The 23,963-nt window shown below is 40.0% G+C and overlaps 1 protein-coding gene across 1 annotated transcript in view; it reads right to left on the bottom strand.

Moving 5' to 3' along the window:
• Nucleotides 1-23,963, bottom strand: part of NR3C1 (nuclear receptor subfamily 3 group C member 1) — a 147,036-nt gene that overhangs the window by 120,358 nt on the left and 2,715 nt on the right. The window lies entirely within an intron of this gene.

Below are 23,963 nucleotides of genomic sequence, written 5' to 3' on the forward strand. Positions count from 1 at the left end.
CCGCTTGGCTGCGCGTCCACCATCTTGGCCGAGGTTCTCATTACCCGGCAGCCGAAGTCGCTCGCATTTGGTTCAGAGGTGGTGGACGCTGCCCCGTGTGTTGTCCAAGGATGACATGGGAGAACTAGGCTATTAGCAAGCCACCTGTGCGGAGGCGATCTGCACTGGCCGCCTCCAGATGATGCCAGGGCCACCATCTTGGCAAAGGAAAAGACGCTCACCGCCGGAGGCAAGAAGGGACCCAAGACCTTTGCCAGCGTAGAACCTTCAGCCAGGAGAATTTTTATGAAGAGCACTGAGCAACCCAGTTGCTAACAAAACCCCTTCTGTTAGCAACACCTCTTCTGATCCGGAAGAAATGACTTCTCTTTTCTTTTCCTTGTCAGTAGTCAACTGGAGGGAAGCCCTACTCTTGGGTGCTCACCGTGGCCTCTAAATGAGAATTGACTCCTAGCATGCTACTTTGCCTACTTTCCAGGCTTCTTACCTTCTAAGTTTCAAATACCAGAATCACATGTCTTTACCCAGTGGGTCCCTAAATAACCAACAGCTTCATGGAAAGAAAGTCAAGACCCAAACCTACAATGTTACCTTGCTGCTGCTGCTAAGTCACTTCAGTCGTGTCCGACTCTGTGTGACCCCATAGACGGCAGCCCACCAGGCTCCCCCATCCCTGGGATTCTCCAGGCAAGAACACTGGAGTGGGTTGCCATTTCCTTCTCCAATGCATAAAAATGAAAACTTGCACTGAAATGAATATCCTTGTACATCTGCTGAGACGTCATATTAGGAATTATTTAAGTATTCAAACATATATAAAGGGAGAAGGGCAGACTTCCCTGGTGGCTCAGTGGTAGAGTCTGCCTGCCAATGTGGGAGATGCAGGTTCACTTCCTGGGTGGGGAAGACCCCCTGGAGAAGGGAATGGCTACCCACTCCAGTATTCTTGCCTCGGAAACCCCATGGACAGGTGAGCCTGGTGGGCTACAGTTCATGGGGTTGCAAGAGAGTCCCAAACGACTTAGCAACTAAACAACAAAACATGTAAAGGGACCCTAACATATCTAATCAAGTGTCTCTTCCCATACCATAATCCTGTTTCATGGTTGAATCTCTGCTTTTAAAAAACAAACAAAAAAACACTTCATCCCTCTTACCTGTTCATATTGCAGGTTGCTGGCACCCTGCATTTATGTAACATCCGCTTTTACAAGAGTTCCCAATTCTCCCCTCTCATTTTTTTCTTGCAGGTCCAGTGGATCACTTTAAAATGGGAGAGGACTCATTGTTTCAGATTAACAATCACCATTGAAAATACTTTCAGTGGAGCAAAAGTGTTAAATTTTCCTGATTCGTTTCTTTTCAGTGGTCTAAGTATGCCTGTTAATTTTTTAATTTGATGGGAAACCTCTCATTCTTTAGTCTTTCATGTTTATCTGAAAGCAGGCATAAACTTTAGCCCTGTATCTGCTTTTCAGAGTATTAAAATTGTTGTGCTTTGTGGCTAACATTTATTGATTCCCCCAACACACCCCCCCCCACACAGTCTGCTGCCCACTTCTGCTGACAACAGCTGAATAGATAGGTATATATGGTTTTAACATGAGAACCCGAGGCTTACAGAGTTTGAAGTTTATCTAAGATCACATAGCTAAGCATGGAGGGTAGAAATAGACAATATTAAAGAGATATTTGTTCACTGATCTTGTAATTTCCACAAAAGAGTTTGCAAATCCTGTGATACACCTGCAATAAATGTGTATGGAACTTAATTTAAGAAATGAAATCCTGTGTACCAGAAAGGACATGAGATTAAGCATTGTAATAATAACAGCAATTCTAACAGTAAACATTCACTGAACTTCTATCTACCAGGCACCACTGAAAGTGTTTTATATATATGATCTTATCTTTAAATATGAAAAATTACTAATAGATAGAAAATTATTAATCTGTAACACTGGGAAGTTATAATTACCAAAAAAGAAGAAATAGGATGAATCCCTATCTGAGGGGGAAGATATTTGATTGTCTCAGAAGTAAAGGTGGGAATGAGGTGATATATCCAAACTGTGACAAGGCAAGGACCTTCACTGTCTTGTTCATCGCTATATGTTCCACTCTTAGAATAGAGTCCAGTACATAGTTATAATAAAACATTGGGTTCACTAGACATAATATCACTTTTACGGCATTGTTGCATTGTTGTGGAGGCCAAATGAGTTAATGAAATGTGTCCAAATATTACTCAAGATCTTCATTTTAATTGACTTATGTTTAAACACCTGAGTACGCCTTCCTAAAAAAATTAAACAAACAACAAACAAAGACCCATTACTGTTTGATCCTATAGTGTCCTGTACTTTACCTTGGTAGCACATTACAGTGATCGTTTGCTATTTCTGGATTCGTTTGTTAAATTTCTTCTCCCCCTCTAGAATATAAGCTGCTCTGGGACTTCCCTGGTAGTCCAGTGGCGAGGACTCGAGGCTCCCAGTGCAAAGGGGCCTGGGTTCGATCCCTGGTCAAGAAACCACATGCCACATGCTGCAACTAAGACCCAGCACAGCCAAGTAAATAAATATTAAAAAATTTGTAAAAAGCTCTTTGATGGCAGAGCCTGTGTCTGTCTTTTTCAACACTGTATCACTGCTGCTGCTGCTGCTAAGTTGCTTCAGTCGTGTCCGACTCTGTGCGACCTCATAGACGGCAGCCCACCAGGCTCCTCTGTCCCTGGGATTCTCCAAGCAAGAACAGTGGAGTGGCTTGCCATTTCCTCCTCCAATGCATGAAAGTGAAAAGTGAAAGTGAAGTCGTTCAGTCGTGTCTGATTCTTCGCGACCCCATGGACTGCAGCCTTCCAGGCTCCTCCATCCATGGGATTTTCCAGGCAAGAGTACTGGGGTGGGTTCCCATTTCCTTCAACTGTATCACTAGTACATAGTAGGTACCAGTGGCTGTCTGTTAAATGAATAAGTAAATGAAGGAAGGAAGGAAGAAATGGAATGGGTCTGAGACTATATCCTAAGGTGAATAAAACCTTAAACCTGAACAGTAACTAAACCACTTTTTTACATTTATACAGCAATTGATTATCAGAGTGAATTCTCCAATTCTGTTCATCTGTTGTATCATTTTAGATAGCTAGTTGGAATCTGATATAAGCACAGGAAGCTCTGCTTGGTGCTCTGTGATGACCTGGATGCGCAGTGGGATGGGGGATGGAGGTGGGAAGGAGATCTAAGAGGAAGGGATATATGTACACATTTAGCCTATTCACTTCATTGTATAGCAGAAATTAACAACATTGTAAAGCAATTGTATACCAATTTTAAAAAAAGAAAAAATCCAGGCCTCACTGCCAGAATGCTCCTCCAAATCATCAGTTAAGTCCTGTCACGCTCCTGCTTAAGCATCTACAATAAATCCCTATCAGTGTATACAGACCTCAACTCTCATTCTGGTTAGTATTTAAGACTACGACTTTCACCTTTGTAGAAGGCAAAACTTTGTCACCGATGTGATTGGACTGGTATTAAAATAAAGTCAGTTAAAGCAAGGGAATCATAAAAAATTATAGTTGTAAATTTGAAGCTTTAAAACCTAGAATTTATGACTGAATATTTAGTTGTTAATCCTTTGATGAGGGTCTAAAGCTTTTGAGAGTCCAGTGACTGGCATTTTGTGTTTTCATTCATGTATAAAGTACACCTGCATTGCATCAGCATAGCTGTTAAAAGCCAGACTGGCTGGCTGGCCTCCACCTCTATGAAGAACGTAACCTTGGGCAACCTAACTCTCTGTGCCTCAGTTTCTATTGTCTGTAAAATGGGGATGATATTGGGTTGGCCAAAAAATTCACTTGGGTTTTTCCATAAGATATTACGATAATAGTACTAACTCAAATTATTATAAAGATTAAGCAAATGTGATATATATGAAATGCTTTGACTAATTCTTAGGGTATATTAAATGTTCAGTCATCATTAGCAGTTATTAATATGCGGTATTACTGTTTTTCAAGTTTTCTTTAAAGTAGAGCAAGAAATTAAAAATACTTAAAAATAATATGAGTATAGATTTCTAAATTTTTATAATTCATCCTCTCTGTCCTCACCCCGATCTTTTAAAGTAGTCTTAAATTCACCTAGTTTGACAGCAATTATTTATAGGGTGTTTTTCCATTTGGATTTTATAAACCAAAAAGTTTCATTACTCATGTTTCATCATTTTACTTAATATTTAATTAAATCAAGTAATTACTAGAACAATGCAAATGGAATAAACATAATTTGGGGGGAAAAACTGCCAGGAACTGTTGGAGAGCATAAATGGTAGAAACAGCAACGTGTGGAGCATAGGAAGTAACTGCGGCCCCAGTGTTCAGCCTGTCCTGCATCAGTCGGTATGTTTCCAGGGAGAATGGAGAAACTGGATTAGTTGAGATGAATGCCTTTAGTAGTTTTAGTTAGGAGAGAGCCTGATGAAGAAAGAGCACAGTGTACATGCCACATTCATTTCCACCTTTACCATTGTTTACCACATGTATTTCCTTTTACATAAAGAGACCTCCTTGTAACTTATTTTCCTACAGCCCATGATTCCTTGTCATGGCTGTGCTTTCTGGTTATTCTATCCTTTTATCCCCCCACCTCACTTTAAATCTATGACATTAAATGTAAATTAGAATCAATAAATTTTTATCATATTCATATGTATTAATTTGGAGTATGGCAGTTCATTGAATATGTTAATTTTACATTAAGCCAGCAAAAGCAGATTTCATGGGTTGTTGGAACTTACTTAAAAAAGATTACTTCTACAGCTACCATAGCTATTAGATGCCTCTTTAAAACAGTATCCTGTCTTTAGGAAACACTTGTTCTTGTTTAACTTTGTAAGGTCAGAATTTCAACGGAACCCAGCTGAGTTCCAAAAGCCCTGTCTTTCTTTGCTTCAATATTTGCATTTTACACCAGACGTGCTTTTTATAAACAATTCACATTTAGAACAGCAAGTTCTTCATCATAATGAATTCCACTTTGGTACTTCTTTTTGTAATTGGAATTAACATTCCCACATGAACTGGGAAATGCTAAATTGTTACGGGCATCCCTGGTGTTTTGCTGATTCTCATGATGTTTCAATGGTTTCATCATAAGCTACCTAAAATATCACAATTTATATTCATATGCATGATATGCTTATGGGTGTCCTATTAAGTCTATATTCTTTATGCTGCAGAACTTAGTTTAAGCAATACCTGATTCAAAGAGGAGGTAAATAGCAGCAGATAAATGAGATAAATGTTGCAGTGAGCAGGAACCTAATGTTTTTTAGTGTTTGCAGACATTAGAGCAAGCACCCTGTATAACTGTAACAAGTATTACGTACCTTGTTTTTCATTTGTGGCATTTGTGGCTGGCCATTATGTCATTAGCTTTCTTCCTCTTTCTGATTTAATCTCCTTTTCTATTCCATGTTCCTTTAGTAGAGATTGTTTCTATCGGTTCCATTTCCAGGTGGAAACTTTCAGCTCATTTTCAAAAACTTACATTTCCATTTTGGTGCTTATGCCTTGTTTGTTTATTAGGTCATGCTGGATGGTGCATACAAAAGGAGTTTTTAAACACTAAGCTTGGGAAAACAAGTAGGGGTGTGTATAATTTTTCATTGTTAGTTCATCGCAACAAAAGTAATTATTAATTTTATTGACAATCATCATTGCCTCTCTTCACTCCTTCCCCAGATAGTGCAATGGGTGGCCTGACAATTCCAGCAGAGGAGTGGCAATTCATGAGTGCTGGAGCCGGATGCACCTGCTTGGGGAGCTGATTGCTAAGTTTTCAGGAATTCTGTAAGTCAGTTGTTCATCATGGCCAAGATTCAAAACTAAACCATTTAGAAACTTACAATTAAACAAAATACTTAAAAAACCAAGGTAATAAATGCTCAAAACTTTACTTCTTAATTGCTTTACCATTATCTATGCTTTAAAGTTGTTTCTGTCCATCCTTTATAATGCATATCCCATATAATGGTGTGATACAACATCTCTTCCCAACTCTGCATTCAGAAATATTATCTCAGTAGTTTGAAATCTATCATGATGGAGTATGTACACTATAGAAATTGGAAAACACTGCAAATCAGAGCTTGACTTATTGTGTTATTGTATAAACCTGAGAAAATGATAGAAGAAAATTTAGCAATAAAGATTGAACGTCAATGTGTGTTCATTCATGAATAACACAAAAAATTGATGAAATATTTTTCCAGTACTTGAAAACTATCTGATCAACAGAGAAGCACTCACATCATTGCCAAAGTGTAGTCCTCACATCATTGCCAAAGTGTAGTCCAAACATAATCTTTGTTGTTTTACTTTCATCTTGCTCATTAATGTAAAAAAAAAGTCATCAACATTCATGTTTGAACTTCAGTGGCATGAGTGACTTCTTTGCTGAACTGAATATTAACCAAATATGATCTGCTTTTGCCAAACATAATTGAATTGCATCTGTAGGCTGACTGTGGGTACAAGAGTTTAGCAAAAACCATTGAAACCAATCTGAAAATCAATGGGCTATATAGAATTTACTCTAAAAAGTGTTGTGTATTTTATTATTTTTTGGTAAACTGTATGCTATGCATTCTTTGTATCAGTAAAACTGTATAACAGATACAGAGATACTCCCTCGCAGCAGCTGTTACACATTTATCAGCACACTGATTATGGATGTAATCTAATTTACTATTTGAAAGCTCATTCCACCTGTCATGTGGAGCCTGCGTTGTAGGAGCTAAGGCAGGAAGCAGGGGGAACAGTGAGGAGGCGGGCTCACAGGATTCGAGGACATACACAGATTTGCTCTGGGGTGGTGCCAGTGGAGGTGGGAAGCTATGGCTGGACAGGGGAAGCATTTTGGAGGCAAAGGAAGGCAAACCAGTCATGTGGCAGCTCCATGGAAGAGACAGACGTGTGCAGGAACTACCCGTGCTAAAGGAAGATTGTCTGGCAAAGACTGAGAAGGCTCAGTGGTTGGAGGAAGTGAGTGCTTCTATGAGTTGCACCTGAGAGCAGCATGAAGGAAGCAGCGTGTGGAAGGAGAGAAGTAAATGGTCAGCTCAAACTCATATCTTTGAAGCACATGCAGAAAGTTAGGCTTGACTGCCTTGCAGTGGGAGAAAGGAGGGAAAACCTAAATACCAGTAACATGTCCTATTGCTACTGCTAAGTCACTTCAGTTGTGTCCTACTCGGAAGTTTTCTTACTCATCTAGAAATTTTATTAAGATTTTTGCCCATAATTGGAAATATGCATGCACCCCGTTATTTACTGCAGCACTATTTACAATGGTCAAGACATGGAGGCAACCTAGAAGTCTGCTGATTTAAAAATGAATAAGAAAATGCGGTATGTATATACAATAGAATATTGCGTGTGTGTTCAGTCACTAAGCAGTGTCTGCCTCTTTGTGACCCCATGGTCTGTAGCCCACCAGGCTCCTCTATTCATGGGATTTTCCAGGCAAGAATACTAGAGTGGGTTGCCATTTCCTCCTCCAGGGGAGCTTCCTAACCTAGGGATCTAACTTGCATCTCCTGCATTGACAGGCAGATTCTTTACCACTGAGCCACCCACGGAAGCCCACAATGAAGTACTGAAAGTGAAAGTGAAGTCGCTCAGTCAGTCGTGTCCGACTCTTTGCGACCCCATGGGCAGTAGCCTGCACCAGGATCCTCCATCCATGAGATTTTCTAGGCAAGAGTACTGGAGTGGGTTGCCATTTCCTTCTCCAGGGAATCTTCCCGACCCAGGGCTCGAACCCAGGTCTCCCACATTGTAGACAGATGCTTTACCATCTGAGCCACCAGGGAAGTCACTTAGCCATAAAAAAGAATGAAGTACTGTCACTTGCAGCAACATGGATGGACCTATAGATTATCATCCTAAGGAAGTCAGACAAATATCATATGATATCACTCATATTTAGAATCTAAAAAAGGGCTACAAATGAACTAATCTACAAAACAGAAATAGAGTTACAGATTATGGTTACCAAGGGGGAAAGGGTAGGGGGAGGAATATTGGGAGATTGGGATTTATAGATACACATTACTATATATAAAATAGATAACTAATAAGGACCTACTATATATCACATGGAACTCTACTCAGTACTCTGTAGTGACCTATATGGAAATAGGATCTAAAAAAAGAGTGTATATGTGTATATCTTTGCTGTACAGCAGAAACTAACACAGCATTGTAAATCAACTATACTCCAATAAAAATTAATTAAAAAAAGATTTTGCCCACATAAAGGGATTGTTATTCCAATGCCTTGATCCTATCCCAATGTACAGTAGATTTTTCCCCCCATCATTTGCCCATATTAACTGTAAAACTCACTCAACCACCCTGTGCTACAGAGATGGTGCCGCCTCTTTTTATTCTCCTCAGGACCTTGTTATTCTTTGCTTTGTCACAGAAGACCCCTACCATAAGCCACCTACTATACTGCCTACTGGTTAGCAGCAAGATTCTGGTCACCATTGCTCTCCTGCTTCCTCCCTTACAGCATAAAACCTATACTCCACATTGCAGGTTGTACATTTCAGTTTTAAAACATGTTGCAAGAGGTTATTAAATTTTATGGATTTTTAAACAAAGTTTTGCCGGAAAAAAAAAAAGGACCATCTCCTCCACATTCACCCAGCTTCTTAATCCTAATGATCAGAGAAAGGACAATTTCTCAACTAGACACCCACTAATAACTGACAGTTTGAGGATTCCATGTGAATATATTAATTTGGTTTACTCTGGCCTTCTGATACTAGTTATTTTATTGACAATTTCAGTCATGGAATCTTCATTAATAGAAGGGATTTCCCCAACTATTTTCCTCTCCCATTCATTCATTTCTTCAGGAAAACATAATTAATTCAACAAAATAGCAACTATTACATGTTAGGTCCCAGTGTAAGGTTGCAAGGATAAAAATGATCAAGATACAGCCTGGACTCTGGAAGAAATGGAGACAGAGTAACAAGTCATTATCAAACAAGGAAGATGTGTAGAAATGTGGTAACAGCTGCATGGAGCACTACATACCCATCAAATCACCTGGATGTTTAAGGACAGGGAGGTAGTTGTGGGTCTGGAGGTGGTGGTCAGGGAGAATTTCCAGGAGGTGAATAGGTCTTGTTTAAATTATGAAAGTTCTCCTCCAGGTTATTTCTTATGGAAATAACACAAAGAAAACTTGCCATTAGGATTTTATCAAGATTTTTTTTTTTTTTAATGGATTTAAAAGAAACCCAACTGTTAAATAGGAAGTTTACTGATTTGCTTAAAAGTCAAGAGGAAATTTAGTTTTAGGCATGCTTGGATTCAAGGGCTCAAATGATATCAAAATGACTTGAGAACTTCCCTGTTGGCCCAGGGATTAAGAATCTGCCTCCCAGTGCAGGGGACGTGGGTTCCATCCCTGGTCTAGGAAGATCCCACATGCCACAGGGCAACTTAGCCCAAGCACCACGATTACTGAAGCCTGTGCACCTAAAGCCCGTATACCAAAACAGAGAGTAGCCCCTGCTCACCGCAACTAGAGAAAGCCCACCTGCAGCAATGAAGACCCAGCAAAACCATAAATAAATACATTTTAAAAACTTCTTTTAAAAAAGGACTTGACTCCTATCTCTTAGCTTTACTTTCCTCTGTTTTGGCTTTATTCCTGAGAAGGTCACCCCCACCTGGTGCCCCATAGCTCTTGGATTTAAAACTCTACCAGCTTAGTAACTTCAATGGAAAGAAAGTTCTTCTTTTCCAAAAATTTTAGTGGATGTCCCTGGGAGTAGCTCCATGGATCTCGCTGGGTCTAGTTGGGATTATACTCTGACTGGCAAAGCCTAGGTGAAATGCCCACCACTGATACTTAATAGTGGGGTACAAATGAGAGAGAAAGAGAGAGAAGGGAAAAAAAAAAGAGGAGAGAGATGCTCTTTCCAATAATTAGGGTTTTAAATTAAAGTAGGAGAAAAGGCCACACAGAAAACAACAGATGTCTACTGTGACAGCTATTTATCAAAATATTAACAGTGACACAAATATCATATTTTACATTTTAGGGGAATTAATCATGACCTAAAATTTTTGCAATCATGACCTAAAATTTTTGCCAGCAATGAACGCTGAAAATTAAGTATAGTTGTTGTAAGTCCTATTGATTCCCCTTCCCAGCTTTAATAGGAAAAGCATAAGGATTTTTGTTGTAAACGTTTCAAATAGTGCACAAATGAATTAACTATTACTTTGCAGAAACAGTACCTCTGCTAACTGGCCCTTTTCAGTTGATATAGTGATATTCACAATTTGTAAGCTAGGTTTGTAGTCTTTCACAGAAGGACTTTATCTTGCTTGCTGTGATCCCAGTAAACGTGACAGGGTACAGAAGGCTGCTGTGAGCCTCTGCCTGCTTATTTGGCTCCTTCTGTCCTGACAGGCTGACTGTCATGCAATTGTCTCCAGCCTGGGCGCGGGGCAGGCAGGAAGCCAGAACCAGTAAAAGAAGCAGGAGGCACTCTGTGAATACTTGCTGATTAATTTTAGCTCCATAGGCCTGATGGGTTTTCCATCCCTATAATTACCATCAGCAAATAGTTACTGAATGATGTCCAGCATATTTTTATTCCCCTTTCCTTGGTCCTGATTTTCATCTCGTATTTTACCTCCCTGTGATTTTACCAACAGAGCCTCCTTGATCTGTTTCAACTTGCTCAATTTTATTCCACATATGAAATATCTATGTATCCATCCATCTATCCATCCCTGCATTCATCTTCCCATCCATCTATCTAAATTTAGTTTTATTATAAACAGTTTAAGTACTCTCTGGGTTAGTGAGGGGATAAATTGTGAGGGAGGAAAGAAAGAAAAGGATACTGAATGGCTACTCGGTTAGTACATTCCACATACACCTTACAAGTCAATCTTTTTTTGTTAGAAATAACGCCTAATAAGCCCATAAGTCCTGACTGGGTCTTTCAATAGAGCAGCAGTCCCCAGCTCGCCAACTTTTTTGGCATCAGGGACTGGTTTCGTGGAACACATTTTTTCCACGGACTGGGAATGATTTCAGGATGATTCAAGTGCGTTCCATTTACTGTGCACTTTATTTCTATCCTTTTTATTGTATCAGCTCCACCTCAGATCATCAAGCATTAGATCCCAGAGGTTGGGGACCCCTCTATAGACCAAATGGAGAGCAGTGAAGGGTGACAGTATGAGTTATGAAAATGACAAGTGGAGAAAGATCTTACAGAGAGAAGATTGGGGGCTCTCAAGAAAAATGACTGTCTTTGTGTGCAGCATGGCATTAGAAGAATGACACAATTTTAGGTATTACTTCTGTCTTTTAAAAAACTTTAAAATATACATGATAAAATACATCCTTGTTTTTAAAAATTCAAACATATGGAAGAGAGAAACGCATAAATGAAAAAGTAAAAACTCTCCTCCATATGATCCCATTTTGCAGATGTAACAATTTTGACAAGTTGGGGTACATTCTTCCAGACCTTTCTTGTCTATGTATACACATACATATAGTTTCTTAAGAAAACAAAGCTACGGTTTTACTATATATTTTTTTCAACTTTATTCATCAAATAAGATGTTTGGGGACATCGCTCCATGTCAACATTTTCAGGTAACACCAGCAGAGCTTCTTACTGTTTGGCTATAATTCATTTAACCTTTACCTTATTGATAAATATTTAAGTCATTCACAATTTTTCACAATTGTCAGCTACGCTGCAATGAATATCTTTGTATATCTTTATATACCATTGTGAAAGTATTTCTGTACTATATAATTGAAATTACTCAGACAAATGTGATTCATAACAATCATTAAGCACCCAAATGTGGCACACTAGTGGGCTTGTTAGAAAACTGCTTGTCCATTACCAGCTCATTTTCTACTTTCATCTTCCTTGAGATATTACAGTAAGATTCAATTAAAGCAGGGGTCACGGATGGCTATGCAGAATAGGCTACTACCTAAAGATTCCTCGTGTATTGCTATGATCCAGTTTTGCTGTACTCATCCTTATGTTAACTATATTATAAATTCAAGAGGATTGGTTTACATATGAACTGTGAAGAGTCACCTGCGTGTGGTCATTTAGGGATACCACAATGCTTCTGATGGTCAGTCTCCATCCTATGAGGGTACCTGTTATGTTCTCTATGATAACCAGATGGGTGTAGATATTGTTTGTGACTGCCACACACTCATTCTCCACATATGGTGCTAGGACCTCAACTTTCCTTGGAAGACTATCGTCTTCCCAACTTAAGTCCACGTATTTGTGATGGGATTAACTCCATCCCAAAGTCTATAGATAGGACAGGCCTGGCCTTAGGTCAGAGATGGGCACATGACAGGCCCAAATGAGCCTGTCGAGGCCTGCAGGGACTATTCAGAAACTTGCCCTTTTTTAACAGGAGCCCCTAAGTTGGTAAGATGTCTATGTGGAGCAGCTGTATTCTAACACTTAGAACCTCCATCAGAAAGAGGTTAAAAAAAAGAAAGAAACAGGAAAGGGATCTGGAGACAGACAGCTTCTCAGTTATGTAATTTGAATATCTAGGTCCTCAGCCTAGGGCTACCCCTAGACTTGACAATTACACACTCTGATAAATTATTTTTCCTCTCTTCAGCCAGTTGGTGTTAGCTCTGTAACACTGGCATCAGAAAGGATCCTGACAGAAGAAGTAAAGGTCTAAAACATAGGACATTTCTTCTTATGGAAGACAGAAGCAGGCTAAGGTTACTAGGCATCTAGGGTGACCCCAAAAGAGAAGCCAGAGAGAGAAGCCAGCTGAATGTCTAAAAATAAACTTTACCTGCTTCATGAGTTTGGCTCACATTTCCCCGTTAATAATTAACTATGTGAGATGGCCAAACTTCTTTATTTATATATCCATAAATGAGAACATCAACCTTCAGTTAATTTACTCATTTTGGCTATATCTGCCTTAGATTTCCATTGTTTAAAATTAATATAGAAATTACTTCTCTACTTTAGGTTGTGCTTTAACAGAAAAAATAAAGGCTGGTAATATTCCCAAAGAAATGTTAAGTCGTGTCTGACTTTTTGTGACCTCATGGACTGTAGCCCACCAGGCTCTTTGGTCCATGAAATTTCCCAGGCAAGAATACTACAGTGGGTTGTCATTTCCTTCTCCAGGGGATCTTCCCAACCCAGGGACTGAACCCACATCTCCTGCATTGGCAGGTGGATGCTCTACTGCTGAGGCACTAGAGATGCCCCAGTTTCTCTTTAGGGAAGCCTAAATTACTATCCTGCTTTATTGATCCAGCCTTATATTTTACTGCTTTGTTTATAGTAGACTTGATAATAGTAGACTTAATAATATATTAACTTAACTACAGCATTTGTAAATATGGCCTAGTGAAGTACATATTGAAATATTTTATATATTTTTATATCTTTAAATATATATAAAAATGTGTATTTTTATATATTTTCTAACTTGTGTTTTTGAAACTCAAACTTGATAGCTGAAGAAAAACCTCCAATAATATGAAAAACCAGTCCCTCAGCTGAATTAAACCTACAACATTTATACAAATATTGTTACTGTTTGGTATATGTAAGCTTTATACTCTTCTCTCATCTATAGCAGGGAAATAAGGCATGGTGGTAGATGGGGATTTCATTAGTTAGACACAGTAAATATTTATTTAGTTATTGATAACTCCAGCTCTGTCGGAAATAAACTTGAGACTCTAGCTCTTGGAGGACATGTGTCTTTAGGCAAATTAGTTAACCTCTCTGAATCTTAATTTCCTTATTGGAAAAATAAAGGTAATAATAGTATTTGTTTCATAAGGTTCTTATACAGATTAGAATACAGAATAAAGCTATTCTATGTCAAACATTTAGCACAGTCTCTGACATAAGTGCTTGTTATGTTACATGATGATTGTTGTTACTAAGCCCTGTGCTAAAGATTAGTAATGTAAAGAAACCAACAAATCATAACCCTGCAGAAAGTGAGATGGACATGTAGGCATACGCCCATCAGAAAGACACACACATACACTCACACTACCCTAGCTTCCTTCAGTCTAAATCACTTTCCTCCTCACATCACAGATTGTGAGGTGAGACTCACTAAGCACCCGCTGGGGATTCTGCAAAAGAAATTCAGCCACTAGCTGGAAATTTTCAGTGCATCAGGCTCCTCAAAGCTTTGGAGTTCAATAATTCTGTAAACCACACAAGTTACAGATCATGGTGGGATTTTATCCTTGTGAAGCCCACATATTTCCACTTCCAGCTGAGCATGCTCAAATAGAGAAAGACATTTAAAAGCATAGAAATGGATCGTATGTTCTTTAATCAGCAAAATCCTACAGCCAAAAGAAATACAAGCACAAAGAACTGGAATAATTTGACTAGAATCTCACTAATTTGCCAAGGAACCAAAATGAATACACAAGCTATCCTAACTACTGGTTGAGTTCTCTACACGGTAAATACAGTGATCTATAATCTTCATATGTCAATATTTACCTTTTATGAATTTATTGCTGGCCATGTGTCAACCCACAGATTCATTTGTTTACTTATATCAGTGCCATGAAAACTCCTTTCACTTCACCATCAGTGTTTGTATAACAAGTGGACAAGACACTGAGCAGTGGGGAGGGGACTGGGTTTTGGTTTTGGGGACCCCTTCTTGCCTCACCCCACCCCCAACTACATGATCTTGGGTAGGTTTCTTTTCATCTTTTTAACTGTCTTTCTTTGATTAGGTCCCTGACTTTTACTTCCTATGTCTTTCAACCCAAACAGAAGTAATTCTGTTTCGACTGTGAAGTTTTTACTAGACAGCCCATATTTATTTGGCTCCTTTTATTGTTCAGTCGCTAAGTCGTATCCAACACTTTGCAACCCCATGGACTGCAGAACACCAGCCTTCCCTATGCTTCACTATTTCCCAGAGTTTGCTCAAACTCACATTCAATGGGACAGTGATGTTATCTAATCATCTCATCCTCTGCTGCCCTCTTCTCCTTTTGCCTTCAATCTTTCCCAGCCTCAAGGTCTTTTCCAATGAGTTGGCTCTTCGAATCAGGTGTGCACAGTATTGGAGTTTCAGCTTCAGCATCAGTCCTTCTAATAAATATTCAGGACTGATTTCCTTTAGGATTGACTGGTTTGATCTCCTTGCTGTCCAAGGGACTCTCAAGAGTCTTCTTCAGCAATTTGAAATAATCAGTTCTTTGGTCCTCAGCCTTCTTTATAGTCCAACTCTCACATCCATACATGACTTCTGGAAAAACCATAGCTTTGACTATTCAGACCTTTGTTGATAAAGTGCTGTCTCTGCTTTTTAATATGCTGTCTAGGTTGGTCATAGCTTTGCTTCCAAGGAGCAAGTGTCTTTTAATTTCAGGACTACAGTCAGCCTGCAGTGATTTTGGAATCCAAGAAAATAAAATCTGTCACTGCTTCCACTTTTCCCTTTTTTATTTGCCATAAAGTGATGGAACTAGATGCCATGATTTTAGTTTCTTGAATGTGGAGTTTTAAGCCGGCTTTTTCACTCTCTCTTTTCACCTTCATCAACAGGCTCTTTAGTTTCCTCTTCACTTTCTGCCATTTGGCTCCTATTGTATGCCTATATGTAAAGCACTGGAGATAGAGATAAATAAGGGAAGCTTCTGGCCCTCAAAGCTCTCCCAGTAAAGAGGGGTCAGAAACACAAAGAGATGACATAATATAGTAAATGCAATAATAAAGATGTGTACAGGGTATGACAGGAGCATAGACGTCAGAGGGTGAAGTCAGGGAACAGGGAAGGTCTTGGAGGAAGAAGGCTGAGATTTAAAGGATAAGCAAGAGTTGGTGTCGGGTAGGGCAGATAGATAGAGTCTGAGCTTCCTGTAAGATGACAAGATCATGCTAAGAGAAAGAAACTGGCTTGGATGAAGGCAGAACTACGCAGAACTACAAGAACACAGGCTCTGATGATTCCAGCTGCGTGATCTTGGCCCAGTTACCCCGTTTCCCAGTCTATTAAAAAGGCATAATGACTAGATTCCTTCTTAGGGACGTTGTGAGGATTCAGTGAGATTATTTATGCCAATTTTAGCACAGTACTTGACATTAATTACAGTTAGTAATAGCTAATAATAATAATACTGGTAATATTACCAATTTACTATCACTAAGAACATATAGCCTCCTTTCACTCTTCTAAGGACACAAACATATTCATATCCCACTACTAAATATATTTTGTTTATAAATATTTTTTAGGGATAACACCCACGTATTTGAAGCACTGTGATTAAAAAGTGAACATTTCATGCAAAGCTTGAAGAGATCATGGAGGAGCCATTAATTATAATGGTTTCTCCTAGATCAGTAGTTGTCATCTATAGGTAACTTTTGCCCAGTCGGCAATGACTGGTTATCATAGCTGGAAGGGGGAATCTCATTGGTATCTGGTGGCTAGATACCAGGGATGTGGCCAAATATCCCACAATGCACGAGATAGTCCCCACAACAAAGAATTATCCAGCCTAAAATGTCTACAGTGCAGAGCTCAACAATCCCTGCCCTTGATGTAACCCACTTGCAGCTGGCTTTCAGTCACCATCAGGAAACACAGCAAAGCAGTGCTTCTCAAGATCTAAATTTCAGATGTGAACGTTTATCCTACAGACATCATACATGTTTCAACATCTGCAGAAATAAAAGTCCTTCAGAGCCCCTAATAGCATCATTTAGACTTTTCTTGCTACCAAAGTAATGATAATTTTAAAAAGTCATTTTCCCTTACTGAGATAATTCAGGACAAATACCCCTTTTTTTTGATAGCTGTTTTTTTTTTTTTTTAATGAAATTTACCAAAAAGAGACTCAGTTAGCCCTTATTTGGGAGTCTTAGAAACTTGGAATGGTCTTGGCTTGTCTCTATTGCCATGGAGGTCAAATGACCAGCCACCTGTAGTAGCTCCCATAGTCTCTCAGGGGAGGGGCTAAGTGCCCTTTGGGCTCCCATGGTCTTCTGAACATTCCTGCCAGAGCGGGGCCAGCACCAGTGGGCCTCAGAGGGCTTGTGTGTTCATGTCTCCCAAAAATTTGATCCCATTAATGGTCTCATCTTTCATTCCTTCTTTTTCTTTTTCTTCTAGAAGCAGTCTAAGAGTGTGAGCTTTGGTGCAAAACTGCCTAGGTTTGAATCTGGCTCTGCCATTTCTTACCATGTGACTTTTACAGGCTACAGTCCATGGGGTCACAAAGAGTCGGACATGATAGCACAGCAGCACAGCACAGCACAATAAAAAGACAATTTTATGTTAAAAATAGCCAAATGAATTGAATAGACAGTTCTCTAGAGAAGACAGACAAATGGCCAATAAACACATAAAAAGATGCTCAGTATCATTAGTCACTAGGGAAATGCAAATAAAAAACACAAGACGTATCACTTCAAACCCACTAGGATAGCTAGAATTAATAAGAAATAAAGGAAAATAATAAGTGCTGGTAAGGATGTGGAGAAATTGGAACTCTCAAGCTTTGCTGATGGGATTATAAAATGGTTCACCCACTGTGGCCGTTCCTTAAAAATTAAACACAGAGCTGCCATATAACCCAGCAATTCTACTTCTAGGTAGAAATAAAGACACATGTTCACACAAAAGCTTACACATGGCTGTTCAGAACAGAATTATTCATAATAGCCAAAAAGTGGAAATAACCCAAATGTCCATCAACCGATGAATGGATAAACAAAATGTAGTATATCCATTCAACAGAAGTTTATTCAGTGATAAAAGGGAATATACTACTGCTTGATAAATACTATAAGACAGATGAATCTTTAATACACTATGTTAATTGAAAGAAGACAGACATAAAAGGCCACATATTATATGATTCCACTTATATTAAATGTCCAGAATAGGCAGGTGCATTGAGAAAGAAAGTTGATGAGTGGTTGCCAGGTGAGTTAGGAAGAAGGGAATTGGGAGTGACTGTTAATAGGTACACGTTTTATTGTTGGGCTGATGGAAATGCTCTGGCAATAGATAGTGGGGCTGGTTGTACAAAACTATGAATATAGTGGAACTCATTGACTTGTACTTTAAAAAGTGGTGAAGTTTACATTATGTGAATTATGTCAACAGTAATAATAAAAAAGAAAAAAATGATTAGAAACCAACCAACATATGCTTTCTATTTTCTTTGGAATGTTGATACATTGATACAAATCAGCTAAAATAATAAAGCAGAAGAGTTATTCCATTAATATTTGTTTTGTAAGAATACATGTGTTCCATACTAGGTGAGAAGTTCATTTATATTGTTATCAAGAGTAGTCAAGTGAGCAAGGGAGGGCAGAGTTTAAAGGACTTGATTGTTAAGACTCTTCTGACTAATTTTTAAACTCCTACATGATAATTCAACTGTTCATTAAAACAGCACGTTGAAAAAACAAATTTTATTACAACTTTATGGTACACTAATTCGTGGGTCAAATACTGTCTTAAAGGGACAAGTGAGTTATTCTTAGAGACGTACAAGCTCTGGGAGGGTACTTAAGGGGGGTATCTGGGACCAACCTGTGGGTTCCTGTGATTACTGCCTCCCCTCAGCTTGGTTCACCGTGAAGACTCCACCAATAGTACCTTGCTTGCTCTTTGAATGGAGGAGCATGTCTGTTAGTGGATGTAGGATCTGACTTGTTCTTGGGGATGTAATTCATAAATCATAAGGACCCAGTCTTGTTTACTGAAGCAGGTATATTCATTTCTGCTTTCTTTGAAAGAGTTCAAAAGTTGAGACACTCTCCCCGGTGAACATGCCTAACCCTTGTCATTTGAACCTCCATGGCAATAGAGACAAGCCAAGACCATTCCAAGTTTCAGTGGGCCTCAGAGGGCTTGTGTGTTCATGTCTCCTGAAAATTTGATCCCATTAATGGTCTCATCTTTCATTCCTTCTTTTTCTTTTTCTTCTAGAAGCAGTCTAAGAGTGTGAGCTTTGGTGCAAAACTGCCTAGGTTTGAATCTGGCTCTGCCATTTCTTACCATGTGACTTTTACAGGCTACAGTCCATGGGGTCACAAAGAGTCGGACATGATAGCACAGCAGCACAGCACAGCACAATAAAAAGACAATTTTATGTTAAAAATAGCCAAATGAATTGAATAGACAGTTCTCTAGAGAAGACAGACAAATGGCCAATAAACACATAAAAAGATGCTCAGTATCATTAGTCACTAGGGAAATGCAAATAAAAAACACAAGACGTATCACTTCAAACCCATGCCTAACCCTTGAGGAAGAGTCCTAGTCTACACTGTTGGAGTTAAGGATTTTCATTATTTAATGGGACAAACTGTTCTTATTGACCATTCCACTCCAGATATGGCTTATTTCTTTTCTTTCCTTAAAAAAAATTTTTTTTAAGTGAGGATACAAATAGAGATTCTGAAGCACTTTGCATCTTACTAGATAGGGATGATTAATCGTATTTGGGGACTGCCCTGATGGTGGAGTGGGGTGGAGTGGAAGGAATTACCCCTCATAGTTTGACTGTGAAATTTACATGAAATAGATGCAGTCATCTAAAAGGAAAGAATGGCAGATAAGACCAGATGCAGAGGGAAAAGTGTTGGTAAAACAAAACTCAGTAGTGCTTTCTCGGGCCCCATCTAGGGGATAACAGGATTTGGGAATTCCTGTTTGAGTGGCAACATCACAGCCAGTGTGGAGCTGGATGGAGGGTTGTAACCAAAGGACTTTGTGAGCTGAGGATCTGCTGGTGAAGTCACTCTTCTGTGAAATGGATGCACCTGAAAACTGGATTCCCTGCTTTCATTTCTCTATGGATTTAATGTCTTCTAGCAGCCTTCTGCGGAGAAGGCAATGGCACCCCACTCCAGTACTCTTGCCTGGAAAATCCCATGGATGGAGGAGCCTGGTGGGCTGCAGTCCTTGGGGTCGTGAAGAGTCGGACACGACTGAGCGACTTCACTTTCACTTTTCACTTTCACGAGTTGGAGAAGGAAATGGCAACCCACTCCAGTGTTCTTGCCTGGAGAATCCCAGGGACGGGGGAGCCTAGTGGGCTGCCGTCTGTGGGGTCGCACAGAGTCGGACACGACTCAAGTGACTTAGCAGCAGCAGCCTTCTGAGCATATTTGCCTTCTATAGGACGCTATGGTGTACAGTTAGGAGCCCCAACTCTGGTTTATACCACGTGGTTCAGTTCCTGGCTCTACCGCCCACTAGATTTGTCATATTACAAGTTATATAACCTCTGACTTTCTCTGTAAAAGGGGCTTAACCACAATTCCAACGTGATAGGCTTGTGGTGAGGACCAAAGAAGGTTATCACACTGAGTGCTTCATGCTATGCTCAGCACATTGTGAATAAATGACAACCATCATAATTATTGTTATGTTATTCCAATGTAAGTATATCAGGGGAGACAGCTCACACATGGCAATTATGTTTTTCATTGACAGTTACTATGATGAGCTTCTGACTTCATATGTCGATCACTTTAACTCAGTGTAAGTCTGACAGGGAGAAAGAGATGTGGGCTGACAGATTCAAGGTTCTGATCCTGGCTTGGATTAGCGGTAAAAGCCACAGCAAATTCACCAAGGTTATCAGTGCTGCCTTGTGAGGTGCCTTAGGGTTAGCTGCTGGTCATACCCTGAAGATACCGTCTCAATCAGGAGTGAATTTCCATAGGAGGAGACTCTACAGAGAAACTAACCAGGTGGGACCAGTGATTCACACGGTGATTGCAAGCTGAAATACTGGTCAGCTGAGGGCAGGGCTTATATATACCAGGTCATATTCTTTCCAAAACTCCATGAAGGCTTCCCTTCTACTCTTTGGGTAAAAAGCAAACTTAATGCTAGGGTACACAAGATCCTTCCTGTTGGCAATTTCTGCCTTTCCCACCCTGTGGTACAACTCTTCCTCGCTTGTTGTTCTCTAGTCCAGGGGCTGACAAGCTACAGAGAAGTTCTGGAAGGCTGTAGGGGACACAACCACACACATTTGTTTGCGTCCTGCTGAGGGCTGCTCTCATGCAGCAGGGGCAGAGGTGGGTGCTTGAGACAGAGACTACAATGCCTGCAAGGTCACATGGGAACACCTAACTGCACGGACCTGGGAATAAGGTCCACTTTTGGGTCCATGGAGAAATGGTTTTGCTCATCAGCTAACAATTTTGAACTGATGATGGCAAACAATTTTTTGCCATGAAAGCAAAGCTATGTTCTTGGCTGGGGGTGGGTGGATGGGTGGTGATGGTGGTCTTGAAATTCCCAATTGTCCTTTCCATTCTGATTACCATACTGTTTCCCATCAGGTCCCTGCAAAACTGATATCTTACAGGCACACCTTTTGAAAAACACTGGCTTTACTAATTTGCTTAGGCCTTTTGAATAAAGTTACCTTTGTATTCTGATAACATTTGTAATTACATGATATGGATGTACTCACACTGTCAGTGCTTTAGGAACATTCAACAGAAAGCCAGTGACTTCCAAAGGGCTTCAAACACACTGAATCTAAATTCATTGCTTAATAATAAGCAACAATGATAAGAGTAACTTGCTACATACTTTAAAAGCATGATCTTACTAATGCTCACCTATAAGGTGCTTTGCATTCATCTGATAGATGAGGAAATGGAGGAAAAGAGAAGTTAAGTAACTTGCCTAAGTTATATCATAATAAGTAATGAATGATGGATCCAGAAGTCAAAACCAACCTCTGATGCAGAGCACTGATGAATTCCCTTAGCCCTATAAGCACCTTACATAGTTAAACTAATACATTATCCTTGTGCAATAGTTTATAGTTTACAAAACTGATGAGATGATCCTTGTTTTCTAAAAAAGGGAACCAAGGCAGGTAAGTTGTGATTTGACAAGGTTATGTACCTGGTTTAAGGGAGAACATTAGGAACTGGGTAATGGATTCCTCCCATCAGAAACAAAATCTGAAGCTGAACCATGTGTAGCTGCTCATTCTCCAGGCCAGTCACCCATCTAGAACCCGGTACCGCATTACAACTGGCTGTCTGCATGGCATTATACTCCCAAATGCCGAATATCTATCCTTGGAAGTTCCATTCCTAACAATACATCCTACCTCACTAAGAATAAGAGGGGCATTGTGTGCTAATAAAAACTAGAAAGCACCCTGATCTCAACGCATGGGAGAACGGTTAAATATGTTGCATCCATAAGATTGAATGATGCCATCAAAAATCATGACCACTATGTTGTTAAAAACACACAGGAAATTAACAAGTGATACAGTATTATTAACTAAAGTACAGATTTTGTTCAAATTTTACAAAATTTTATGCTAGCGTCCATAATTTGTTTTCATGTCTTATTTAAGACTCCACACTCTATTCAGTTGCATCCAGCAGCTTCAGCTGCATGCAACAAATTCTGGTAAATTACCTTTTCATGTTTATTCTACTACAAATGTTTTCTAAATTCTTTTGTTTCAGCTGCTCTGTGCATAGGATTTTAGTTCCCCTACCAGGTATCAAATCCACACCCCCTGCAGTGGGAGTGCAGAGTCTCAACCACTGGACGCCAGGTCCCAGCCTGTTTAGTGCTGTTGAACATTTACACGCAACCACTAAAAACACATCCCCATTTTGAACTTGTAAATAATTCTGATTTCCAGTTAGGAACTTCCAGTTGACCATTAGTAACAGCTAAGTGTGTCTTGAATTTAATCATGTACAATGTTCCTTGAGCAGAGATGTGGGGAGGAGAGAGGAGGTTTAGTTTTTGTGTCTTCATGGGATGTAGTGTTTGGTGTCTTTTCAGAGGAGAAGAGGGAAAAGATTCAGACATAGTTTAGGACCACAGTATCCAAGACCAGACATGGCCATCTGATGCAAAAAGCTGACTCACTGGCAAAAAACCCTGATGCTGAGAAAGGTTGAAGGCAAAAGGAGAAGTGGCGACAGAGTATGAGATGGTTAGATAGCATCACCAACTCATTGGACATGAGTTTGAGCAAACTCCAGGAGATAGTGAAGGAAGGGAAGCCTGGTGTGCTGCAGTCCATGGGGTTGCAAAGAGTTGGACATGATTTAGCAACTGAACAACAATAATCCAGGACCAGACATGAACTGTGGCCCTGGAGCTTCTCAGAGGGAGTTAGTCCACTCTCTTCCCCAACACCTTCATCTGTTTCTACTGATTTTCAACAGGAGGGCTTAGGAACGTCCAGAGGAAAGACTGGAATCCTGCTTACCACCGCAATTGCAAACTGACTTCTGCAAAATGAGGTGCTCCCGGGTGGAGGACAGGTGTGGAGGAACAGGTACCTCCAGAGAAGAATGAAACTGGCACTGCAATTCCAGGAGTAAAGGTTGATGGGTGTGGAGAGTAGGGATTACAGTTAGTCTCTCAACTGAGCCCAGAACTTGTCCTGACCTAGGCCGCCTGGGGCCTATCTGCAGCCTTGGTGAAAGGGACTGTGGGTAAAATATCCCAATTTGCCTCATGTCGTAAGTGTTTCTCTGTCATTTGGAGGAATGATACCCTATAATGGTAGGAACACATTGGCACTCAAGCAGCTTTGCAGGGGGGCCCCCCTAGATCAGTGTACTATGGCCGTGACATGCTCTGCCTTTGAATCTCACTTATCTTGTCTTGGGCACAGAGATGATTCTCCCCGAGGAGATGACCGTGGCCACAGAAGTGACAGCAGAGTTTCAACCTTGGAGACATGGTGCATAGGGAGAGGCAGGGTGTGGGCTGAGAAGTGCCCTGCTTGGCTCCCCGCACCTCCAGTGAGGAAGCCCTGCCATGGCCACTATGACAGTTGAGGCTGAGCAAATCTGCT

This window comes from Bos taurus, chromosome 7 (genome assembly GCF_002263795.3).
Source record: "Bos taurus isolate L1 Dominette 01449 registration number 42190680 breed Hereford chromosome 7, ARS-UCD2.0, whole genome shotgun sequence".
In the NCBI taxonomy this organism is placed as follows: domain Eukaryota; kingdom Metazoa; phylum Chordata; class Mammalia; order Artiodactyla; family Bovidae; genus Bos; species Bos taurus.